At 43.9% G+C, this 26,610-nt stretch overlaps 1 protein-coding gene across 4 annotated transcripts in view; it reads right to left on the bottom strand.

Annotated features, from left to right (window-relative positions):
- Positions 1-26,610, bottom strand: part of PLAC1 (placenta enriched 1) — a 260,395-nt gene that overhangs the window by 90,574 nt on the left and 143,211 nt on the right. For 2 of the 4 annotated variants that reach the window (XM_060182708.1, XM_060182709.1), the window contains one exon: positions 8,145-8,211. The exons of 1 other annotated variant lie outside the window; for it this stretch is intronic. The gene's annotated coding sequence lies outside the window, so the exon portion shown is untranslated. Of the gene's footprint in view, positions 1-8,144; positions 8,212-18,630; positions 18,707-26,610 lie in introns of those variants that run through there. One more of the 4 variants, XR_009547460.1, reaches the window with a different exon arrangement.

The raw sequence follows: 26,610 nt of genomic DNA, 5'->3' as shown, positions 1-26,610 counted from the left end.
CACAGAATGAATCTGATTTAGTTTTTGGAAAATGGGATTTTGCAAAGTTCCGTGGTTTTCTCCCACCCCTCCCTTCCTGAGCTGCAGAAGGGCTGAGGTGGAACGAAACAGGCATGACTAGGAAGAAAAGGAGACTCTTGTTTCTCAGATTGACACTTCTCTTTGTTCGGGGCTGCTTTGTTTGACACCTCCAGGTGGTGGGAACTGAGTTGAGACTGCAGGATTAAGATAGTCAAACAGCATTCTGGAGCCTAGTTTTTTTTGTTTTGTTTTGTTTTGTTTTTTTGTTTTGTTTTGTTTTGTTTTGAGCAGCAAGAGCTCCCTGGGACCTGGCACAGCTGGCGCAGGAACAGCTGGACTAGGTCCACTCAATCAAAATCTGGTCTCTCACCTCTGGATATGAACAGAACACGAATACCAGGGTCCTTACAGACTGTTGGTTCCTTGACCACTGACCTGCAAAATGGAAGCAGGGACTGGGAAACCTATTGGGTTTGCTGGACATACCACAACTATGTCATGGGAAACCTACTCCAGTTTGACTACCATTTTATTTTCTCTCTTCAGATCAGTCTTAGTTGTGTTTCCCAAGTCATGTCCACTTTTCCTTCAAAAGGCACCTGACACTGTCCCTTCTATTGATTTATCACCCTTACTACTCCTTGGGGGGGTCAGGCTCACACTTTCTCATATCTCTCGAAGGGCAATATCTTTTTAACTGATCTCCTATCTCTCCTTTCTTTTCCACCCATGATTTTCCAAAGATCTAATTTGTATCCCATCCCAATCAATAAACATTCCTTGAGTATTAACCGTGGCTTAAGCCCTTGTTAGGCATCAATAATACACCAATAGAAACAAGCCCTTCCCAGCTCAAGGAAATTAAGTATAAGGAAGCAGAGAACTTGAGGAAAGTCTGACAAGCGCCATGGCAAGACCCGGAGGATTGCGGGAACCCACACAAGAGCACCCAAACCACTGTTCAGAGGAAGAGAAGGCTTGTTCATACGGCGGCTTTCCTTTAGCCACTCTTCCTCCTCAAAACTCTACATCATCTCCACAACAGGCCTCCAAATTTCTTTTTCAACCAGATAGTCCATGACTCTTTGAAAGAAATGCCTATTCAAGGAAGACTAGTTCCCACACCGTCCTTCAACATACAGAAACTCTCCTACCTCTTAAACTTTGTTCTTGCCCATTGTCCTTGCCCTTGGTCATGCATGATCTGTCTTATTCAGGGGACGCAGAGCCCTTGTTGGATAGACATCATGTCTATACCCAACTCTTCTGCTATTTTCCTCCAGCACCACACAGTGCCTGGTACAAAACTGCTACCGACTGTTGACCTGATCCATACATTTCTTTTCTTGTTATGGTGCTAACTGGATGCTAGGTAGTGGGATAAGTGATTCCCCCCACCCCTAGCGAGTAGACATGATTACCAGCAAAATTTGTGAGTACAAATGAAGGGGACTGGGAAACTGCTGATAAGTTTGGGTCACACTGTCCCCAGCTTCATCCTGACCTGGAAAATGGATGCCGTTGATAATCAAGTGGAGATGAACAGTTTCAAGAACTCCAGTAGGCGTTTAGTTGGCTATATTTTCCGTCCTGATTTAAATATTTAGCCTGATTTGTTTTTGGCTTTATCTTGTTGTGTTTTGTTTTGGTCCCCGGCCTGTTGGTCAGGGCTAATTTGTACAGCTGCTTTTTCGTTTGGTTTCTTCCAAGAAAGCGAGAGGAAATAAGGCTGCCAGAAAATTTGCAGTTACCAAGGTTTTCCTAAGATGAATATTATTTTTCTCTTCTAATACTGCCAAATACAGTATAAAGAGAAGCATGTGATTATTCCACAGATTTAGTTCTACCAGGGGTCAGTTCCTGTCCTTGGTTTACATCCTGGTGTTGGGAGACCTAGAATTCAGACTTCCTGACCTGTTATTTCTTCAAGATATAATGTATTTCCAAACCTATAAATTCCCCTTGAGTTGGAACTTGGATACTCACACTTGACTTTCCTGGATTTTAGCAGGAAGAGGTGAGAGGACTGCTCTGGGCAAGACAGGCAATGAAGCCAGGGTAGGAGAAAGCACCCTGGAGTAGGAGTTTGGAAACTTGGGTTTTGCTCTCTGCTCTGCCACCAAGCTGTGTGACTTGGGCAAAGTCATTTCCTCTTTCTCAGCTCATCCACAGGGAGAGATGGAGTGGGTACACCCTCAGGCCATTTCCTAAAAAATAATGTTGGCCCTGTAACTTCATGTTGGATATACTTGTAAAAGGTAATCATGAAAGCAACCAAAGTTTGTGGATATTATCAAGGTTTCTTCACTCTTCTCTGCCCTTCAGAGGTATTCACCCAAGCTGCTGCTTAGCCATTCTGAAACCTGAGAAGTTCCTACAGGAAGGTATCTGTGCCCTTATTTTTAAAATTGCCACCAGATTATCTCTGGGGCTTGTTGCTGATATTGTGAATCCACCACTCCAGGAGGTCATTTTTTCCTTTTATTTTTCCATTTGTATTTTATTTCCTAAGACAGAGAGAGCTTAAGAGGGGAGGGGGAAACAAGAGGAAGAGAGGAAGACAGACACCTTCAGACCTGCTTTACTGCTCATAAAACTTCCCCCCCACACCCCCTGAAGGTGGGGACAAGAGTTCAAACCTGGATCCTTACACATGATAATGCTCAATCAGGAACACCACCACCCAACTCCTTGTACCCTTATTAAAAAAAATAATAAACAACTTTGTTTATTAGCACAAGAGAGAACCAGAGTATCACTATGGCACATGCAATACCAGAGATTGAACTCATGCTTTAAACCCAGTGTTCTAGCCACTCACCATCACCCGATCTGTGCCCACCTTCTTATTAAAGCAGAGCAAGTATTGTCTGGTCAGCTACTGCTGAGTCCTGATGTGGCCTGAAGGTCTCTATCTTCTTAAAAAAACTTTATAGGTTAATGACTCTCATACCGTACTACTCACCCAGTTGAGTGTACAAATCAGTGATTTTTTTTTTCCAAGTCGCATAACCATTGCCACCATCAATTGCAGAGCATTTTCATCACTCCCCAAAGAAGCTCTGTACATGACCTTTCAGTTGTCACTGTCTTCCCTCCCACCTCCATTCCTCACAATCTGCCCAGGTAATCTCCCTACCCCACCCATTTGTACGTGATGATTAATCAATCTATTTCTGTTTCTATGGACCTGCCTGTTCTGGGCATTTCATATAAATAGAGTCATACAATACGTGGTCTTTAGTGACTGACTTCTTTCACTTAGCAAAATGTTTTTTCCAGGTTTGCCCATGTTGTAGCATGTATCAGTACTTCTCCATGATTATGGGTGAATAATATCCCCCTGCATGAGTATACTGCATTTTTGTTTATTCATTTATTCATCACTGGATATCATAGTGGCTTCCATCTTTCTCTTGTTGCTAGTGCTGCTATTAACACCTGTGTACACATTTTTGTCTATTTTTCAATTTTTTGTTGTCAGTTCTCTCAGGAAGTAGGAGCAGAACTGCTAGGTCACATGGCAACTCTGTGCTTAGTTGTTTGAGAGCTTCCAGAAAGTTTGACGGGGTATCCATACCATTTCACAGTCCCGACAGCTTACAGTCCTACTGGAAGTCCCATCCACCTCCAATTCCTGGATGCTACTATTTAAATCCATCCCCTTGGTAGTAAGAAAGTTTGACTATGCCATGTTAAGTTTTCCATGGGGCCATCCTTTTCTTTTCTTTTCTTTCTTTCTTTTTTAATTTTTTACTAGAGAATCATCAATGTTTTGTTATGTGGTGGCTGGATCCTGGGGGAAGATGACTTGGGAAAAACCACTATTGGCTTTTGAAATTTATAGGAATTCAGTGGATGTACTTCAGGTTATCTGATAAAGTGACTTTTAATAGCATGCCATTGTTTCACAGTCGACTTCTATTAGTTTTAACCTTCCTCAGGCTATTTTCTGTCAGCAGTGGCTCATTTCTGGGGTAAAGGGAATTGAAAGGACTTTGGTATATCTGCCTACTCAGTTCCAGCATCACCCAGTCCTGCTAGAAATTGAGGTAGGAACAGGAAAAGTCAAAAGAGGAATTATGGATAGGGTGAACATATGTACTGGTGTGTCCAAGATGGTCCCACTTGACACCTGTCATTCCAGTGTCATGACTAATAGCACTACCTTTCACCCTCAGAAGTGTCCCACTTTGGACTCTCCACAATCTGGCCACCTTAGCCTTAGGCTGAAAACCCATAATGCCCCATGTCACATCCAGAGCTCTAAAGGCTACAGAGTTTCACATTCTGATGAGCTCATATCTCACTGGGATAAAGAAGGGATGTCTCAAACTTGCAGAAGGTTGGCTCCAAAATAACACAGCAAGCCAGGATTGCACACAATAGAAACCAAATGCTGATTCGATGCAAGGCAAAGTAGAGGGGAGTGCATTTGGGGGGAAGGGAGGTGGGAGGGAGATTTATGCAGGGCAGGTTTCCATGGATGAGGCCAGGCTTACAAAGAGCCTTGAATGAAGTCTAGGATCTGGGCACTCCAAGTTCCCTGACAGACCAAGGTCCCGGATTACCTTCATCCTTGTTCTAATTAAAAGGCATCGTGTTCAAGGCAGACAATTCACATGACCTCCCAGCTCATTTGGCAGCACTCAGGAGAAATCTGGCCTTGCAATCAGCCTAAATGATGTGTTACCCTACACTTAATCTCCGCCATCCATCAAAATCCAGGGGCCTTGGCCTCAGCCCCTCGACAAGAGGCCCACAGTACCTGGGTAAGATTTCATCCAGGGAATGAATGCAAAGCCCCTAATTCTCCATCCATCTCAGCCCTCTGTAAACAGTTAAAGACTGCAGCCAACAGCAAAAGAACTGCCAACCCAAATGAAAGCTGTGAGTCAGCAAAATAGAGACAGATGGCAATGGATTAACTATAGGCAGCAAAAAGCAGACCCTCTTTCGTTCTGACCAGATTGCCTCCCCTCAATTCCAGGCAATCTAGTACTCACACAGAGCCCCTCATGAGCTAAGCTAGGGGTGGAAGTGGGGGACGGGAGGGGAAGAGTGTTTACTACACACAGGGGGTGCATGATTATAGCAGTCTAGGGTAACATCGCTTCAATCTCTGGGTGGAACAGCCGTAGAGGGGAAACAGAGGGGACAGACAAGAAGAAGACATTCAGAACACTGTGCCTTTGAGTTAGAACAAGGATGAAGGAGATCCGGGACCTTGGTCTGTCAGGGAACTTGGAGTGCCCAGATCCTAGATTTCATTCAAGGCTCTTTGTAAGTCTGGCCTCATCCATGGCCCATGTTCCCAGAGGGGGAGAACTGATAGGGGGGAGATGACTAGAGGGCTCTGAACTCCAACTCCATCAGAGAGAAGAGGAAAAAAGGAAGGAAATTTGGAAGTAGTAATAGCTGTAGGTGTGACTTGGAGAGGAAGAGAAGTTGGGGTCACGGGAAAAAAATGGGCAAATCTATACAAATATAGACAGTTGTAGAAAGAATAGTTCACCCATATCTGGCAACCTTGAAAGAACTGTTGTAGCTTCCAGTGGAGAGGAATTCTGATAGTGGGAATGGTGTGAAACTACACCCCTGTTATCTTATAATTTTGTAAATCAGTACTAAATCACTAATAAAATTATCGCATTTTTAAAAAAAAAGATATTGATCAAGTCTCCCCCCCCCATGTTGTGCCACCCCTTCCTTCCCTGTCATAGGAACATTGCCCTAGATGGCCCTATTTTCAGTAATCTGCTCTGTTGTCCCTCTGCCATGTTTAGTGGACCACATTCTCCACTTAGCAGAAACATCATCACCACCATTGTTTGCCTTGTCCTTGTTCATCCGTCTACACAACCTCAGAGTTTATAGGTGCTGAAAAGTTAAAACTATTATCTGGAAAGACTGTATGACTGTATGCAGATTTCTTTTCTTCTTCTTCTTTTTTTTTTTTTTTTGCCTCCAGGGTTATCATTGGGGCTTGTTGTCTACACCACGAATTTACTGCTCCTGGAGGCTATTTTTTCCCCTTTATTGCCCTTGTTGTTTATCATTGTTGTTGTTATTATTGTTTTTTAATTTGTTTATTTATTCCCTTTTGTTGCCCTTGTTGTTTTATTGTTGTAGTTATTATTGTCGTTGTTGGGTAGGACAAAGAGAAATGGAGAGAGGAGGGGAAGACAGAGATGGGGAGAGAAAGGTAGATACTTGCAGACCTGCTTCACCGCTTGTGAAGCGACCCCTGCAGGTGGGGAGCCGGGGGGCTCAACCCGGGATCATTACACTGGTCCTTGCACTTTGTGCCACATGCGCTTAACCCGCTGCACTACCGCTTGACTCCCTGTTGTTGTTATTATTATTGCTGTCATTGTTAGATAAGACAGAGAGAAATCTAGAGAGGAGGGGAAGATAGAGAGAGAGAGAGAGAGACCCACAGACCTGCTTCATTGCTTGTGAAGCGCCCCCCACCCCCGCAGGTGGGGAGCCAGGGGCTTGAACTGTGATCCTTAAGCCAGTCCGTGTGCTTTGCGCCATGTGTGCTTAACCTGCTGCACTACTGCCTGCCTCCCCGCCCGACTTCTTTTTTATCTGTGTCCACGATAATGAGCTCCCAGCATTGTGTTCCCTAGAACACAGGTGTTTAATAAATATTTTTAGAATGCAGGTTCTCATGCAAAATGTGGCCTGAAGACGTTAAACAAGATAGGATCCCACTGATGTGATACACTATGTATGCATGTGTTTACTCAGTCAAGGAGATCACCAAGCATTTCCCACCATCTTTCAGGCATTCAACAGTTAGTGTCCACTCTTCACTTTGGCTGTGAAGTATGCTGACCACCTAATATGGGGACAGGTAAAACTGTACGGCTGTGACAATAATCTTGTCAGTCAACATGTCCGCAGTAAACGGGCCTTCTATATTCCTGAAATCTTTGTTCAGTTTCTTGGGAGAGCTCACAACAAATACATTATTTTGCAAATTATGAACAGTGCTTAGAGAAGTAGAATGTTTTCTTTTTTTTTAATTTAGTGTTTGATTTATCTTATTTGTTTTTGAGGCAACCTCAGTTTACAAGACTATAAATATTTTAGAAGTACAATTTCACACCTCTCGAGAATGTATTCCAGGAGAGAGAAGACAGCACAACTGTAGTACACAGGGCTCACATGTGAGAGGTTTCAGGTTCAGCTCTCAGTACCCACAATAACAGTGCTTGGGTAGAAATAGTTAATAGTTCTAGATGGTTCTTAGATTTAGGCAAGAGTGGGGCTAGAAATAAACACTTGACTTAGGGACAGAGAAAAGGAACTAGGATCTGAACACAACAAAGTAGGGTGTGGAAAAGAGTATTTGCTCTTTACCTACCTAGTCTAACACTCCTACAACTTCCTAGTTGGCCTAGACTCAACTACTGGGGATCCTCTAGCCTGATTCCCCCCCCAAGATAGCTCTGATGTTCTTACACAAAGCTTTAAAGCAGTGAAATCCACATAAAATTAGCCATTTGGCATTGAACAAATTGATAGCATTTGGTACCTGTACATGTTGTTCAGCTACAACCTCTCTCTAGTTCCAAAACATTTCCATCATGCCAAAGTGAAACCCCTTCTATGTGGAACAGGCTCCGTTTCCCTCCCTCTGGTCCTGGCGACCGCTGATTTATGTTCTATCTCTATGGACTTGCCTCCTCTGGACATTTTATAGAAATAAAATCAACAGCATGTGACCTTTGTGTCAGTCTGTTTCATTCAGCACCATGTTTGCAAGCTTCCTCCATTTTATAGCAGGTATCAACGCTTTGTGTTTTGTGTGACTTACTAATATTCCCTTGTATAGAGATGCCACACATTTTTATTCATTTCTCTATTGACAGACTTTGGCCCATTTCCACTGTTTGGCCATGCTGCTTTGAACATGTATTAGTCTGAGCCCCTGTTGTCAGTTCTTTGGGCATTTACCTCGGTGTGGAATTGTAGGGTTGTATGGGGGAACTCTATGCTTAACTTTTTTGAGAATCCACCAAACCATTTTCCTCTACTATTATTTTAATCCCTTCAATTATTAGTACATAGTGGGCTGGGTAGATAGCACAGTGGTTATGCAAAATACTTACATGTATGAGGCTCTGAGGTCCTAGGTTCAGTCTCTAGCACCAGCTTCAGCCAGAGCTGAGCAGTGTCCTGGTTAAAAGAAAAAGTACATAATATTATCAAAGTGATCAATTCAAGGTCTCTGGAATTCACAGAGTTGTCCTAATAGCCTGTGGTTTTCTGTTCCAGCATTCATGGGAAGCCTCACTTTTCTGGAATACTGACTGTAGTCATGCAGCATCCAATCCTCCTTCCTTCCAGTACGCTTTTTCCTCTCTTCCTCTAGTTCACTCATACAGTATCTATATATTTAAGTTGTGTGCTTGGGCATCACTGCAAAGGCTGAGGAGATAGTATATGCTCAAGGAGTGATAGCTAGTTAGTAGCCAGGAAAGTGCCAAACGTGGACATTGGGTCCCACATCAACTGGACTTATCAAGCCTAGGAATAATGTCCTGAATTTTGCTGTGTTCCTATCCAATGCTGTTCCTCCAGTGTGAAGCTCTAGAGCCTAGCACGATGCCTGGGACACATTCAGTGTGAGCAAAGCAACTTTATAATGACCTGCTGCAAGGACCCAGATAATGTGAGGAAGCGAGGCCATCTTTTCCAAGGAGTCAAATTGTGGTGAGCAGGAAAGCCTTCAGCTGCACCAGTTTGATTTCTCTAGCAACCGTCCATAATCAGACTGCATCACAGGGTGGAGTTAGGGGCCTAGAAGTGGGCAGGAGATGGCACTAATACTTGTGATGGTGACCCATGATGGTGGTACACTTCGCATTCAGCTCGGCCTGCATTCTGCTTTCCTCAGATCTGGCTTCCAACCACAGAAGTTTCCAGAAGAAAACCTAGGACTGTAATGCCTATATGTTGCCAATTTCACAAACTACATCTCCAGTTGATATTCTCAAAACACCTCCTAGACTCTGGCAATAAAATACTACAGGATTAACAGTGACTAGAAGGAGAGAACTAAGAGTAAAGGTAACTTTAGAGAGGAGTCTCTGATTCAGCTGGGGACCAGAAGCTGAAGCGTGGAATGAGTTTCTCCTCACTCTCGCAGCTACAAAGGAAAGATGCTTTGACAATGGAAAAACTCTGGGGCAGTCTGTATAGTCCCTTTAACTTTGCCTCAGCTCTTTTGTAAAGCTCAGTCTTGGCCTTGTCTCTTCTGGGGTTGAACCTTCCAGTTCTCACTGGAGTGGAAGCTGTAAGGGAAGAGGGGAAGGAGCCCAACCGAAGGAGTGACCAAAATCACTCAACTTTAAGGACTTGTATTCTTTTAATTTTTTTTAAGCAGGGTGATTCATTCCATTTATTCATTTTTTGAAGATCTCCCCCAAACCTCAGACAACAGATTGGTGGGGTCCACTTTGTTCTATCTGCCTGCCAGTTCCTGGGTTGCTCCCTGCAATAAAGTTTCCATTTGAATTCCTACTAGGGATGCCAAGTACGATGTTAGGCACTTGGAGGTACAATTATGAACCAGATATGGTCCCTGCCCTCAAGGAATTTACAGTCTATTAAGGGAGAGAGACAAGCAGACGGCTGATTATAACACAGAATGATGAGTGCTGGAGGTTGCTGGGGGGGGTGAGGACAGAGGATGAGCATGTAAATCATGCTGAAGGTTTCCTGAAAGACATGATGCATAAGCTGAAGAATGAGTAGGAGGTGGCCAAGTGAAAGGGAAGGAGGAAAGGCTCTTCCAGACAGATGGGCTTTGCAGGAGTGAGGCTTACTTGCAGAGATTAAAGTAAAAATTCAGAAAATACACAATCACAGGACATGGAAAGCTGATCCCCATAAGCAAAGGATGGCTGCTTGGAAACACCATTAAAATAAGCAAAGTTAGCAAGTTCACTAAAACAAACAAACAACCAACCACTCAGGAGTACAAAGAAAAGTGATGGAGGAAGGGAGGGAGGGAGGAAGGGAGAGAGAGAGAGAGAAAGGGAGAGAGAGAACCACATTTAGAATACATTAAAACATATAGGGAAACATTGAATACTCTTAGGAAGTATGTAAGTCCTGTTATAGGTGTATAGTTATACCAAATTGGACATTTTATGTAAATGTTTATACCAGTTCATTTGGAACCTAGGCGAAAGAGCTTTCTAGTAGATAGTCAAAATCAAACTACACCCCCCAAAAAAAACTAGAAATGAAATAAAAATAGAATATGTGTATCTACTGTTGCCTTCTTAAAACCCACACATATGCACAGCCACACACACACACACACACAGACACACACACACACAGACACAAACACACAGTTGTTGTTGTTTGAATGGATGGTATCTTTCATTGTAAGTCATATGCAACACTGGCCTGGCTTTGCACTACAAGGCATCATTCAAGAAATAGTCAAGTAACTATGGCTTCAGTTTCTTGTGCATGACCAACAGTTCAAACACAGACACGAAGCTGGGGGGTGGCCAGGGGTGGGGGCAGTAGGGCAGTGGAGTATGGCATGTCCCCAGCCCTAGCCACTGTGTAGGGCAGGCCAAGGCCAACATATCTCATGGAATGATGGGAAAATGGCGGCCCAGGCCTTCCCACAGCAAGCCTGTGGCTGCTAGCAGACTGACCTGCAAAACCTCTGGGCCCAGGCCATCTGAGGCCATAATTCTTCATCTGGATTGTTTAATACAAAAACAATAAATTAAAATTAAGCAACAGTTTGGTCGTGAGGATGCTGAGCCAGCATGTCCAGTTTTTTTCACGAACAAAAAAATCAGGGTCTTTGCATTTTTGGAGTAAAGGGTTTGCTGGCTGGTTTGCAAATCCATTTTAAAAACACTCTCTGTGAAGTGAAATGGTGTGTGTTTTGGGTGGGAGGGGGGATGTCTGTGAAAGCCAGAACCAGGAACACAGAGAGCTCATCTTGTCAGCACTGGAATCACTCAGAAATGGGACTGGGAACTGGGGTGCAGGCCCAGGAAAAGTGTTAGGGCACCCTACCCCACCCCAGGATGCCACCCAATAGGTTTGGATGGGATGAGGGGCCAAAGAGGCAGCATTCCTGAAGGCTGCCTGGCAGAGGCCCCTTGGGGGGAAAAGGATGAAAACAGCTCAACTGACACCACATACATACTTTTAGAAAGTAAATTGTACATAACCTTTCAGGAACACATAATCCCCTTATCAAACAGCCTAGTTGAGCACGCTGGCAAAGATTTGAAAAGCTTCCAATTTATTCCCTCAGACTATCACTGCACCAATACCAAATGGGATAAGGACAGGAAAACTACTCTGTACAAAACCTCTAAATAGATTCTTGGCAAATCAAACCCTGCACTTCTGGAAAAGAATATAAGATAACCAAGTAGGGTTTAATCCCAGAAATGCAAGGCTGATTTGTCCTTAGAAACTGTATCAATGCAATTCATTATATTTGTTAAGTTGGAGGAGAAAAAGCATAAAATCAGATCCTGTCAATAAATGTAGCAAAAATAAAATAAAAATAAATCAGAGAAACTCAGCACCCACTTGTTATGAGCTCTAAAAAAAAAAAAAACTAGGATTAAAAGGAAACTTTGATAGAGTATTTTCTGGCGATCAATAGAGACAGTTCCATGCTTGAAGGGCTAGCACACTCAGCAGAGTGGTTTTACAAAGTCTCTGAAGCAACAAAGAGGGAAAGGCAAAAAACAGGGTGAAACTTGGACTAAACCAGGGTCTATTGCAGCAAAGCCAAAGAAGTGGGGGACCATGAGGGTGTTGAAGGGGCATCAGGGACCCAGTGCACAATGATGGAGGAGGATCTACTAATGGTGGGGTTGATTTGCAGACATCTGTCAAGGAAGGATGAGGATTGTACCCATGTGAAAACAACTGCCTTGTAAATCATGATTTCCCTAATTAAAAAAAAAGTCTCTGAAGTTAGATTGTGGAGGTTTCGAGGGCAGAGCCAAGATGCCAACTTGGAGACAACACCTGGTGTGAGCTCCAAAATGGTAGGGGTGATAGAGAGGAAGAGAGACAGAGAGACACCTGCAACACTGTTTCACCACTTGCAAAGCTTTCCCTCTGCAGGTGGAGACTGGGTGCTCGAACCCACGTCTCAGCCAGGTGTGTTCAACCAGGTGCACCGCCACCCAGCCCTTCCTATTCAACATTTCACTGGAAGTTCAAGCCAATTGGAAAGAATGAGAAAATAATTAAAGACACTGTAAAAGAAGGAAGAAAAAAAATCAGTATTTGCAGATAATATAGGCATTCACCCAAAGAATCAAGTCTGCCTGTGTCCAGAGGGGAAGAACTAGAAGAAACTTACATACTCAAAGATATTCGGATATTATTGTTTTCTTCTAGACATTTCTACTTGGATGTCTCACCATCCTCTCAAGTTAAGCTTTACCCCCACTATTTTCTTCCTCCATTCTTTCTTCTCTTGACTCTCATTTTTTGTCAGTGCCATCAAGCACTCTACAAGTCATCTGAACTAAAAAGTTCAAGATCCTTTTGAACTCTTCCTTCCCATTAATTTTCTATATCCAATGAACTCTTCTATCCAGTGAATTCCTACCCACCCTCAAATATTTTCTAAATGCTTTCCATTCTTATGCTTCTAGTCCAGACTCATAACAACTCATACCAGAAACAGCAGACATCCCTCCATCCTAAAAGTCACATAGTACATACACCACAGGCCAATCTTACTCTAAGTCTACTGTCCTCAAGTCTTTTTTTTTTCTTCTTTGCCTCCAGGGTTAGCAGTGGGGCTCAGTGCCTACACTATGAATCCACTGCTCCTGGAGGCCATTTTGTCCATTTTGTTGCCGTTGTTGTTATTCCTGTTGTTGTTGGATAGGACAGAGAGAAATTGAAAGAGGAGGGGAAGACATAGAGGGAGAGAGAAAGACAGACACCTGCAGACCTGCTTTAGCGCTTGTGACGCGACCCCCTGCAGGTGGGAAGCCCTGAGCTCAGACCAGGATCCTTACTCCCGCCCTTGCGCTTTGCACCATGTGCATTTAACCCACTGTGCTACCGCCCAGCTCCCCTCAAGTAATTTTTCACTTGAAAATCTATGCTGGAAGAACCCTGGTGGCAATAATAATAATAATTTATTATTATTATTATTTTGCCTCCAGGGTTATCACTGGAGCTTGGTGCCTACACTATGAATCCACTGCTCCTGGAGGCCATCTTTCCCATTTTGTTGCCCTTGTTGTAGTTGTTATTGTTGTCATAGCTGTTGTTATTGTTGGATAGGACAGAGAGAAATTGAGAGCGGAGGGGAGGACAGAGAGGAGGAGAGAAAGATAGACACCTGCACACTTGCTCCACTGCTTGTGAAGTGACCCCCCCCTACAGGTGGGGAGCTGGGGGCTTGAACCCAGATCCTTACTCTGGCCCTTGTGCTTTTTGCCATGTGCACTTTCCCCGCTGAGCTACCACCCAGCCTCAATAATAAATTATAATAAAAAAAGAAAGTCTCCGCTGGAGTCTTACTTCTTATCATATCCAGTCTAAATGCCTCTGTTTTGTGATCAAGGCCTCCCACCATCTAGAAGCTCCCAGGCCAACAACAGTTTCTTTTCTTATGTTTCCTTAGCATGTACTCTCTGCTTCAGTAAGGCCAGTGTTCTCACTATCCTATCCTTTTTCATTCAGTGATTTTGTTTAATCCAGTGCCTTGTATTGTTCAGTCTCTTTCCTGAGTGTTTTCAAATCAGTTTAAATGGCACTGCAATGATACAATTTCCTGAAAGCTTAACTCTGGTCTGGTACAATTCTCATTTAGTCTTCCCTGAAACCATATGTGGTCAGTCCTTATTCATTTTTACTGCATGCCATGGCTTGGGTACTGTGATTGGCTCCAAGTTCATCTGATTAATAACTGTGGATCTGGAATTTGAAGCCACATTTACTGTCCACTCCCAGCACTCACTCTGCTAACCAGCCACCTCGCTCAGTTCTGACTTTGGGGTTTCCCTCCCAGGATGCATCAATACTCCTAGGAGATTTTTTTTTCTTTTTTTTTTTCATTGTTTCATCTCGTATCTGGTATGCTGTAGTCTAGTGTGTAAACATTTAACCTTCTGTGTGAGAATATAAGCTCCTGGTAGTCAGGGTCCACATCCCACACTTCTCTGTACCCATTCAAAACCAGGCCCACTACAGACGTTTGATTAATGGGGAAATGTTAATCAAATATAGCTGCAGCTAGAGAAATTTGGTCATAGCATCCAGTCTTATAGAAGGAAGTTCTGAGTAGATTGAGGATAATACATACTCTCTGCATTCAAAATCCTGAGTTTTAGCTCCAGGGAGGATAGGGAAGAGTAGAATGGCTGAATTTTTCAAGTTCAACTACCCATCCCATTACTGTGGATGATCAATCTTCTCTCTGCCTAGTGTAGTTCAAGGTTACATGATGGCTCTTACCTTTACATAAGGATTAGACCAGGCTAGGTTTTATTAGCTTGTGAAAATGAAGCTAAATCAATGAACGTCTAATTGCTCATTGTGCCAAATCTGATTTCTGGTCACCTTCCAGATGCAAGCCCAGTGAAAACTAACAGTTGTCAACTTCTGTTGATGAGTGGGATCATCTCATACTCATCTTTATCTTTCTGACTTAGTTCACTTAACATAATTCCTTCTAGCTCTGTCCAAGATGGGCCAGAGAAGGTGGGTTCATTGTTCTTGATAGCTGCATAGTATTCCATTGTGCATATATACCACAGCTTTCTCAGCCACTCATCTGTTGTTGGTCACCTGGGTTGCTTCCAGGTTTTAGCTATTATGAATTGTGCTGCTATGAACATAGGAGTACACACCTCTTTTTGGTTGGGTGTTATGGAGTCCTTGGGGTATAACCCCAGGAGAGGAATTACTGGATCATATGGAAGGTCCATGTCTAGCCTTCTGAGAGTTTTCCAGACTGCTCTCCACAGAGGCTGTACCAATTTACATTCCCACCAGCAATGTAAAAGGGTTCCTCTGTCCCCACATTCTCTCCAGCATTTGTTGCTGCTGTCCTTTTTGATGTATGCCATTCTTACAGGAGTGAGGTGGTATCTTAGTGTTGTCTTAATTTGCATTTCTTTGACAATCAGTGACCTAGAGCAGTTTTTCATATGTTTGTTAGCCTTTTGGATCTCCTCTGAGGTGAATGTTTTGTTCATATCCTCTGCCCATTTTTGGATGGGGTCATTTGCTTTTTTAAGAAGATCTGAAAGGGAAACTAAAAGCAGGACCTGATCAAATTGTAAGTAGGGCACCAAAGTAAAAACCCAGTGGTGAGGGGTAGACATGCAGCTTCCTGGGCCAGTGGGGGGTGGGAGTGGGCGGGAGGGATGGGTTACAGTCCTTTGGTGGTGGGAATGGTGTTTATGTACACTCCTAGCAAAATGTAGACATATACATCAATAGTTAATTAATATGAGAGGGGGGAAATCAATTGTATGTCTCAAAGTTTCTCAAAACACAAACTGAATCTTTTTAATATATAGGCTGTGTATTTGATATTCGGACTCTCTCAAAAGCCTAGACCAAGTAGATTAGAAGCATCCAATAGCACAGCTATATACAAGATACTGGATACTGTACAGCAAACCATAACAAAAGGACTTTTCAAAGTTAACCCAATTACCAAATAATGTGATGATAACATTAACTATCGATTGTCTTTTTGAACCCTAAGACAGCAGGAACCTCACATCTCCACTATAGAGCCCCTACTTCCCCCAGTCCTGGAACCCTTGGATAGGGCCCACTTTCCCGTATGCATCTCCCAATCCAAACCAAATAATATTGCATCCGCCGATCACAACCTAACCAATGCAACAATTGCCACCTCAACATGCTTCACCTCAGACTGTGTCCAGAGACTTCACGTGTGGAATGACAACCCTTCAGCTTCATTACTCGGGTGAGACCTTTCCTTTTATAGTACACTCTAATTTCATCTCAGGTAGTTCACTTTCTAACAAAGTCCCATAACCTAGATATACACCAGTTTCTGTGAGAGAGAGCTTATGTTCACACGTACCCATAAACTACTGCAAAATATATACCTGAAAGCAGAAGCACACTAGAGTTTGCAGTGAGTACCCCCCTAACACTTCCTCTCCACTATTCCAAGCTTGGGATCCATGATTGCTCAACAAATGGTTTGGCTTCGTATGTTAACTCTCTTTTCAAACACCAGATTCCAGATGCCACCAGCATGCTGGCCAGGCTTCCCTGGATTGAAGACCCCACCAATGTGTCCTGGAGCTCAGCTTCCCCAGAGGCACACCTTACTAGGGAAAGATAGAGGCAGACTGGGAGTATGGACCGACCAGTCAACGCCCATGTTCAGCGGGGAAGCAATTACAGAAGCCAGACCTTCTACCTTCTGCAACCCTCAACAACCCTGGGTCCATGCTCCCAGAGGGCTAGAGAATGGGAAAGCTATCATGGGAGGGGGTGGGTTATGGAGATTGGGTGGTAGGAATTGTGTGGAGTTGTACCCCTCCAACCTTATGTTTTTGTTCATTAATCCTTTCTTAAATAAAAAATTAAAAAAAAAAGAAAACTAACAGTTGTCCTACCTACCTCCCAAGATTATGGAGAGAAAGAGTGAACTCATGGATATGGACAGACTTGCAAAATAGCAATGAAAATCAGCTTGCTTCTCAAACCCAGAGGAGAGCAATAGGAAAACTTTGCTGATATTGAAGTCATGGCCAGGTGAAGGGTGGTGGTGATTCTGAAATTCTTGGATGCACCATTTCCCCAAGGTTGCAAGAATCACTTTCTGGCAATTGTTGGGGAAAATGTATTTATCCTGAGACTTCAACTGCATGTGAATTTATCCTTGACTTCCCCTTTCCTTTTTTTAATTACACTTACTCAGCTAGTCCATAATACTCTGGGGGCTTCTGAAGATAAGCTCACTTCTTCTTTCAGTGCATTGAAGAGGCAATATTTTGCTGGTGGCTCATATTTTAGATTTCCAGCCTCCTTCCAAGGTCAAGAGCAAGTGATACAGGGAAAGCACACTCTGAAACTGATGTCCTTTGTGGATGATCTATACTGGATGTTACTAAACAAGTTAGGAATGTCTCTCTGCCTCCCCTGGAAAGCTACATTCCCCTACAATTCAAGTGATGGAAAGTTCAAGAGAACTTAGGTGTCTAGATTGAAGGAAGGTTAGAGGTAAAAGAAGAGATTTTTGTCAGAGAGAAACTTTTAGTTCAAACAATTCTGAGTCTGGAAGTGAAGGACTTTGGGGGAAGCCAAGGGAGAATGAGCTCAACTTGGACAGAGAAGAGGAGAAAGTGCCGACTCTGCAGGAACCCTGGCCAAAGGGTCCTGGATCAGGAGTAGATTGGGCCTGCAGAAGTAGCCAGAGGTATTATGACCAGGGAATTGAGCAAGATTTATCACCTAAGTTGGCCTGGATTGGACAGAGCTTGGCTTTGAATTGGCTTCATGTGTTGGGCAGGCATTCATACATCCTTACAGCTGTAACTTTCAGATCTCAGGAAAATGGGTGCTGGTGGCCACACAGGCAAGAAATGGCAGTTCCCAACCCCTCCACAGCTGTTGGCCCACTGATTCCCCTATCTGCACTTGAATAATGTGCACTCAATAGACCTGACAGGAAGGTGGCCAGGAAGCTCACCACTGTGACCTGTTCCACCAACTCCTAGGTCACTGGTTTCCATCTCCCATAGTTCATCATTCCACAATTGGTTCCAGAGCACCTATTCTGGTGAGTTGTTGCACTGAGCTGTGTGAACAGTGTGTGTGTATCTGAGTGTATCTCTGTGTTGGGGTTTCCCAAGTGATGCCACTCTCAGCCTCTCTTGACTGTGAACTTCAAGAGCATGTCTGTACCTGTGAATTTTGCTCCACTATGACTGTTGGGTGAAGAGAGAAGGGAGTAGGCCCCTGCTAGTCTGTCCCACACTCCTGGCTATGATAGGTAATGAGGTGAGGCATTTGGGCAATTGCCTGACCTTAATGGGAGAAAGGGCTTCTCTCTAGCCTGCAAGGAACATCCAAGTATGTGCTTAATGTTTAGTTTTCCTGGAAAAATAATTTCTCTGGCAGGCTCCAGAGAGTGTATTTGCCTTCAGAAAAAGGTTGTGTCTTTACAACTCCCATGGCTTCCTCTATACATTTCCATGGCTGAGATGCTTGCATTCAGCAAGAGGCCAAGCAAAGGTTTTCATTTTTTACTTCAGACTATGTTGTGTGAAGAGATTCAGAGAGACATACTCTCAGGCAGCTGTGAAGAGATCTAGAGAGATACACTCAGGCAGCTCTTGGCGGGGGAGCCAGCAATTTCCACCCTAACCCAGAGATGTTGAAAATACAGTGAAATGTAAAATACACTTGGGCTCTCAGTGTTCAGAATGGAACGGTAGCCACCTCCCCAACACAGACACCTTTCTTGGAATTTGCCTTTGTAAAAATATGTCCCTTGGAATTTTGCAAGACCTCTAGAATCTTATGGAGTCATGTGGTAAAGAGTCAAATACACCTGGGAGGCCTCTTGCCTGGAACAGTTGACAGCAATTCTCTCCTCAGCCAGCTGGAGATCCTTGGGATGGGACAGAACTGGACAGAAGGATCTCTGGGAACAGCAGGAACAGGAAGGAAGTCTGAGTGACAAGAGGCCACAAGGGAACAAAAGGGGAAATGGGAGGGTACCAAGACCTGGTGAACTGAGGATATCCTCCATGAAAAGGGCCTCTCAGACCATAGGCATCAGTGTCTTGAAAAAAGTTTTCCAAATCATCGGAACCCAATGATGCATAGAAATGAATACTGTTCTGGTTACAGAGGGGTTGGGAACCCTGGGGTGTTGTCTGCTCAGCCTTTTTACTGTGAGAGTTAAGAAAGGTGGCTCAGTGGGGCAGTGAAGGCTGAGGGCTCAACATGGATCTTGAAAGTCTGTTCAAGACACTTCTGGTATTTGATGAATACCAGATGATATCTCACTCACGACTGAGCCTTAAGAAATGAAGAAAGACCAGGTTCGATCCCTGCCCTTAATACATTGGAGGAAGTTGTGGTTACTTCCCCATCCCCCTTTTTCTCTTTCTCTCTCACTCTCTCTTTATCTGAAAAAATCAACCACAGCAGTGAAGCCCCACTGACTAAAAGAGAGAGAGAGAGAGAGAGAGAGAGATGGAGAAAGGGGAGGAAAGAAAGGGAAAAGAAGGAAAGAAATAAAGGTAAAATGCAGAGTGAAACTTAAATTAATTGTGGTCTATTAGAGCAGATGCAAGGACTCTAAATGAGGGAGGAGGTGGGAAGGGCTAGGAAGGAAGTTGAGGACACAGTGCTTTAGGTTAGGAGGAGATGAAAAATTGGAGGGTGTGATGGGCTGACACCCATCATTAGGAGACATACACCTATGACAAAAGTTCTGTAAATCATCACTACCTACCCTCCAACAAAGTGATTTGTCCATAGTAAAATATATATATATATATTCCTTGAAAGTCAAATGCTAAAAAATAAACAAAAAGTCAAATGCTATAAGCTTACAATAAGATCTATGAAAGATGACACAAAAGTACATGCAGTCGCCATCAATTTCTGTTTATGTGACTTCACTTTATAATCTGTGCTCTTGACTTGCGTTTAGTGTCCTTGTGAGGTGGGGAGTCTTTGCAATGCTGTGCTGCTCTACACTACTCTCTCCCCAGCCCTTAGCTCAGTGACATCTCCACGGGAACTTTAAATAGACCACAAAGGGAAGCTTGACACTTGGAGAATCAGCAGATGCTATAACTCAGGACCCTCCTCCACCACCAGCCAATAGCCAATTGTTACACAGTCAGGTCACTGTTGATACCATAAACCTTCACTTCTCCAGAAGGTGTACTTTCAGAAACCTCCATAAAACCCATAGTGAGCTCCAAAAGTGTGCCAGAAGCGGGCAGAGGTCCACAACCAGAAGCGGCACATGGTGAAACGACCAGTGTCACAAGCTTGTCTACAAGAGTGGAAACCCCTTGAGTGATGTGAGGTTCTATGGGTAACTTGGGAAGCCATATTGGCATACCTGAGCCCTCTTGGCCCTCCTTTCTCAATCCATCATTGCCTACCTACCAAGGTTACCCCCAAACCCAGAGGAAGTACTCCCTTCCATTTTCTATTTGTTTTTTGTTTGGTTGGTTGATACTGAGAATCGAACCCAGAGCCTCACACACAGAGAACTTGTGCTGTCCCACTGAGTAACATTCCAGGCCCTTCCCTTTGACTTTGTACTTTAAGTGAAAAGTTGATCCTAAGAGATTGGGGATCCAGTCACTACTTCCAGGATTCTGATTTAGAGAAGACAGAGAACCTCAAAGCAGCACAATGACATGTGACCACTTCAGACTAGGTGAGAGGTCAGTGTGTGTGTGTGTGTGTGTATGTGTGTGTGTGTGTGTGTGTGTGCGTGTGCGTGTGTGTGTGTGTGTGTGAGAGACTCATCTGGTATCCTGGGTTCCCCAAAAGACACAGGAACCCAGGAGCCTCTACCACCAGTTTAGAGAGTGAAATAGAAACAGAACCAAAGGTTCCAGGTCTCTTGAAGAGAGACATATGGGGTCAGCACATTGCTTCCTGGGTCTGTGGACTCTTGTCCTACCTAGGATTGTTCTCGAAACATTGTGATTGGGACTCTGAAGGGCTGCATCTAATTGGGGTTCAATTCCAGAAATTGTAAAAAGCAAACAAACAAACAAAAATATCTTAGAAATGGAAGGTCCATATCAGGAATGATAATAGGATGGCTGTCTCCCAAGGTTTGCAAGCTGTGCTGGATTTAGCTGCAAAATGAAGAAGTAAAGGAAACCAGTCCCTTCTGCTTAACTGTGCCAATGCTTTCAGTTCTCAGGCCATTTCAGTTCAATTCCAAACCTGGTTCCCAAAGTCATATTTTTCCAATCAAACCCTGCCCATTCGCAGGGAGGAGCCCCACATCACAGAGTGTGGGGTTTGAATTTTCCCAGGTGCTGGCAGTTGGGGGGGGCGTTCATATTCAAAGGCGCACATGCCTTGGAAACGTGACCCCCACGTTGTAGCAGAAGGCAATCATCTTCGGTGGGAAGGAATGGGAGGGCGGAAGCACTGTGGGAGTTTGGGGGCTCTGTCCTTGGACTTCAGCATAGCACTGGCGTCCTGCCTTCGCTCTGTCTCTTCTCATGCCTTTGACCAGCACCATTAGTGAAACTTCTACCCCAGAGCTCCAGCCCTGCTTCTCCCACTACATTTGGAAGCATTGTCCCAACTTAGGAGCTTGTTTGGAAAACACCCAAGGGAATTCTTCAGATCAGGCAAGTTCAGCAAATGCAGGCCATTCCCACTCTGATGCCCCCCGCCCCCCCCCCCCACTCCCCCCACATCACCCTGAGCAGCAAGATGATTAAAACCATGCTCATCCTGGGAAAAAAAAAAACTATGCTGAAAGAATGAGGCTGATCTGCATGTGGGCCTATGGAACAATCTCCAAGAAGGCTTGTGGAGAGAAAAAAAGGCCTGTTGCCAGCATCCCAGTGGAAGCTCATTACCTGGCCTCCAGGGGCCAATGCTCAGTGTTAAAGGATACGGATGCAAATCCCCCAGGAAAATGTACTTTGATTAGATGCACAGGTACATCTTTCCCTGTGGATCCGGACACTTCTGCTCTGACTTTTATTTTTATTTTTTCTTTGCTTATGTAAACATCTCCACTACTCCCAGCAGCCACCTCTATTTTCTTTCTTTCTCTCACTTTTTTCTTTCTCTTTCTTATTTATGAGAGAGAGAGAGAGAGAGAGAAATAGTGGGAGAGAGGAGAGACACTTGCAGCACTGCTCCTTCACTCATAAAGTTTCCCTCCCTGCGGATAGAGACTGAGGACTTGACTCCAAGTCCTCACACATGTGTACAACCTACTGGGTACATCACCATCAGGTCTCTGTAACTAATTTTATTTGGGGAATGAATTATTTAAAAAAAAAATGTTTTTACTAGTGATTTAGCAGTGTTTTACCAAAGTATGATTCCAGGCTATAGTTCCACATGGTACCCACCACCACAGTTCTGTGCCCAACCCTCCCAATGATAATCACCAAAGTCCTCACAAAGTCTTTTGTAAAAAAATTAATTATTATCTTTATTTATTTATTGGATAGAGACAGTCAGAAATTGTGAGGTTGGGGAGATAGAGAGGGCATGAGACAGAGAGACACTTGCAACACTGCTTCACCACTTAAAAAGCTTTTCCCCTGCAGGTGGGGACTGGGGGCTCGAACCTGGGTCCTTGAGCATTGTAACATGTGCACTCAACCAGGTGTGCGACAGCGCCAGTCCCATACAATGTAAACAAAGTCTTAAAGAGAATTTGCTGCAACTCATGTTTAATTAACTGAGCTACTACCCCCCCATGACATAGATATGGATCTACTGTAGTACACAAAATGATTTATAGCAAGAGCCCATCTGTCTTTTTAAAGGCTCTACAAATACATATGTAAGCTTGAATATACAGATACATTTTTAAAATATTTATTTATTATTGGATACACACAGAGAAATTGAAAGGGGAGGAGGAGATAGTGAGAGAGAGAGACACAGAGAGAGACAGAGTGACATCTGCAGCCCTGCTTCGCCACTTATGAGGCTTTTCCCTTGCAGGTGGGACCAAGGGCTTGAACCTGTGCCATTGTGCTCTGTAATATGAGCGCTTAACCAGGTGCTCACAGCCTGGCCCCTGCAGACACATTTTTCAGGAAAAGTAAACAGTGGTTTCTGGGAAGGAGTCTGGGGTCCATGACCTACTCCTTTGTACTCTTCTGGTTTCTTACCATGTTCAGGAATTATTCTCTCCCAAATTTCTATTTTGAAAACTTTAAGACATACAGAGAGATTTAAAAAGTAGTACAATGGACATAACACACAGGTTCCCCTGGAGATCTGAAAGTGGGATGTCCCTATTTGGTATGATTTGATAGGCTATTTTAGGGGTCTGAGGATGCTCAAATTTTATCTGTCTAAATTAATGGTAATAATATTCCCAGAACATCCCCTCCCCCCAAATCACCTATTAATCCACACCAAATAGGGATGTTCAACTTACAGGTAGTGGGGGAAATGCATATCTTTAACAAAAGTCCACAATGAACATTTTGACGTGGTTGCCGCAAATTTATATTTCTATCAATTGATAGATCTACAATGTAATACAATTATAATATAAATCTATTGATTTCCTTGTTGAGCCATTTGAATATAGGTAACAGGTGGGCCTCATGATATACTGCCCTAAACTCTTCAGAATGATTCGCCTAGGAATCATTAGCAATAAGAAAAATCAGACCATGTCTTGTATAAATAGTAATGCTTATGGTGGTATGTGGGGGATTGAACCTAGGACTTTGGAGCCTCAGGTAGGAGAGTGTCTTTGCATAACCATAATGCTATCTACTCCCACCCTCTTCTCAATATCTTTCGCACTGGCATTATCCAGGTTTTAGGATTCCTTAGGTCTGATTCCTTACTTCTCTTTCTCCATTCAGTAAGTTCCCAAGTCTTCTCTTTGACATGCCTATTGCTTTCATGCCTTCTTTTTTTAAAAAAGTTTGTTTGTTTATTTATTTATTTATTTATTGGAGAGAGAAAGAAGTTGGGCGTTAGAGAGGGAGAGAAACTGGGAGACACCTGCAGCTCTACTTCATCACTTGCGAAGCTTTCCTCCTGTAGGTGGGGATGAAGGGCTTGAACCTGGGTCCTTGCACACTGTAGTGTGTGCTCTTAACAGGTGTGTCACTGCCTGGCCTCATTTTATGCCTTTTCTAGTCCCACCATGCCCCTGTGCCTAGGGCAAACCTTCAGTGCCTTGCCCTTAAATTACTGCAACTACTTCTTGATCCCTCTAGTTCTCGAATGTTTCTCTAATCATCTGTTGCCCTCTGGACAGAATAGAAATTCCATCGTCATGATCATGTTCCTCCCTGAAGAACCACCATTGGCTCCCTCTTGCCTCTTTTCCAGTTGAAGACCATACTTGCCCAGTTAGGACCAGTTTGGCAAACAGTTTCAGCACCAGAGGCCAAAGTCCACTCAAACCACAGTGCTGCCAGCTCCTTGCCGAGCAGTCTTAGAGAAATCGCTAAACTTACCAGATCTTCCATTTTCTTATCTGCAGAACACAAATAGCAATGGTGTCTGCCTCACAGCTTCATCTGACTCATGCTTGCCGAGGTCTCACTTCCTTTGTGGCTCTGTCCAAAATCTGACCCTTTCCTCAAAGTCTCATTTTTAGCTCTGCCTCTTCCAGGAAGACCTCCCATCCACAACAGCCCTCCACTCTGAATTTCGCTAGCACTTGTGGTCTGCAGAGAATGATCTAGCAGATGCTGGCAGGTATGGTTGGAATGTCTGTGTCCCTACCCCATGCCCCAGATTCATAAATATGTTGAAATGCAACCCTCAGTGTTTACACTTTCATCTTATCTGTTAGTTTGGATATCCTGGGGCTTCCTTAAGGGCAGGGGTAGAGCTGTGATTTCTGCAAGAATCTTGGAGCCATTGATTGATGGATGTGAGAGGTTTTTTGCAGACCTTCTGAGTCCTTCTGTCAACTCTGAGATTCTGCCTCCTGTGAGACAGGAAGGACAATGGGCTGTAACCATTGTTCCAATAATGAACACTTGTACTTCTATCACAGGTGCAGCACTTACATGTTTGATCTGATTTCGATTTTACAGATAAAAGAAAAGGAGGCTCAGAGTGTATGCGACACACCCCCCTATCCCCGCTGCCAGTTATTAACTGCTGTTGCTGGAACTGGAATTCCAAATTGGGCTAGCAACAGAACCTACTGCTATGCCATGCTGCCTCAAGAAGTAACAGGGTGGCAGGGGGATGTCTGCCAACAGAAGGAAGGACTAGTTATACAGAACTGCTGGGATCAGGACCACATTTATTCCAGCACTTCCTTGTCACAGTGGGAGTGCTGTTTAGCCAGCAATGGGATGGCTTCCACCAATATTACCCCTTTCAGAATCAACACCCAGAGGAGGCTTCTCTGGCCAGTGGAGAAAACAGGGCAAGTCAACTCACAATGGAACAGGACTTAGGGTGCCTGTGTCTCTGACCATTGGAAACTCCCAGAGGAGTTCTGAGGAGTGCTCAGAAAAGAAGTAGGGGAAACAAAAAAGAAAAGCCAAAGATACAATGGCATGTGAAGGGAGGGGCAGGCTGGGAGACTACCATAAGAAAGGCGGTGTATTTCACCAAAATAAAGAGCTCTGGGGTGGGGGTGAGTGTTCATGTCCTGGAACATGATGGCAGAAGAGGACCTGGGTAGGGAGTGTTGTATGGAAAACAGAAATGTTACACATGTACCAACTACTATTTTTTTTCTCTATCAGCTATAAAGCATTAATTCCCTGAATTAAAAAAAAAAGAAAGGGGGGGGGAGAGATGATCTGGGGAGTGAAGATGAAATCCTAAAGAACAGCCTCTGCACACATCTCCATCCCTTTCTGCCCACCTCCTCTCAATTTCTGTGTGCATAAGTACATGGATTTGTTCAATCCTGGGATTTAAATAAAGAACAGGCCAAGTTCAGAGTCAAACGGCCTACTTCTCAGTAGCCACTTCATCACCGAGGTGTCACTGTTCCCAACTGGAGGCCAGTCATTGCATGGCCAGGACTGCACCCATCTGGGGGACACCAGGGGTCTTCTGAGATGTCATAGCCATGCTGGCCTCCATAGGCAGAAGGTGACCAAAGTGAAACCTCCACACAGGCTATATACTCAGAGTCAGAAACCCCCCCCCCAAGAGAACGTAGCAACAGAGGCAGGGCTGGTGCACCCACCAAATTTCCAAGGGGAAGAAGGAACTCGCTGTGTCATTTGGCCCCAGGACTGGAAAATGTATCTCAGTCACTGGAGCCTCTACCTTCATAGGAGACTCACTGTTTATACAAATATTGCTGATGGTCTGATATATGTGTGTGGCTTTATATAAATAGAGCTGTACATTCACTTTGCCTGATTGCATCAGCTACCTGTGTACAGTTTGACTCTGGTGCTTAAAGCACACACACACACACACACACCCTGAAAATCAGAGTAATCTATGTTCTTTGTGGTGTTCCCAGTTCAATATTTCATTTTGAAATAAAAAAGGAGCCCACATCTGGTGCATACCCTTGAGATCACCACTGATTGAATGAATTATATCAACTTTCATTTGTTAGAAACCATATCACCTTGACTGCGCTAGTTCACAGGAACAAGGGTGGGAGTGTGGGGGAAAGGCACACCAAACCACAGTGGTCGGAATTTTTAGATACATCAAAGAAGTGAGATAGGAACTTTTAGTGTTCACTGTTGTCAAGGTTTAATACACACTTTCCTCCTTAATTCAGTAAATGTATGGCAACTATATCTTGTCCTGTGCTATGTGTAGGGGGGTACAAAAGCACACAAAATATTGTTATGAAGTCTCTCAAGGATCCTGACTGCTTTGAGATGAGATTGGGGA

This window comes from Erinaceus europaeus, chromosome X (assembly GCF_950295315.1).
Source record: "Erinaceus europaeus chromosome X, mEriEur2.1, whole genome shotgun sequence".
In the NCBI taxonomy this organism is placed as follows: domain Eukaryota; kingdom Metazoa; phylum Chordata; class Mammalia; order Eulipotyphla; family Erinaceidae; genus Erinaceus; species Erinaceus europaeus.
Note: the sequence above shows the minus strand (reverse complement) of the source record. Positions and strands in the feature narration are given on the sequence as shown.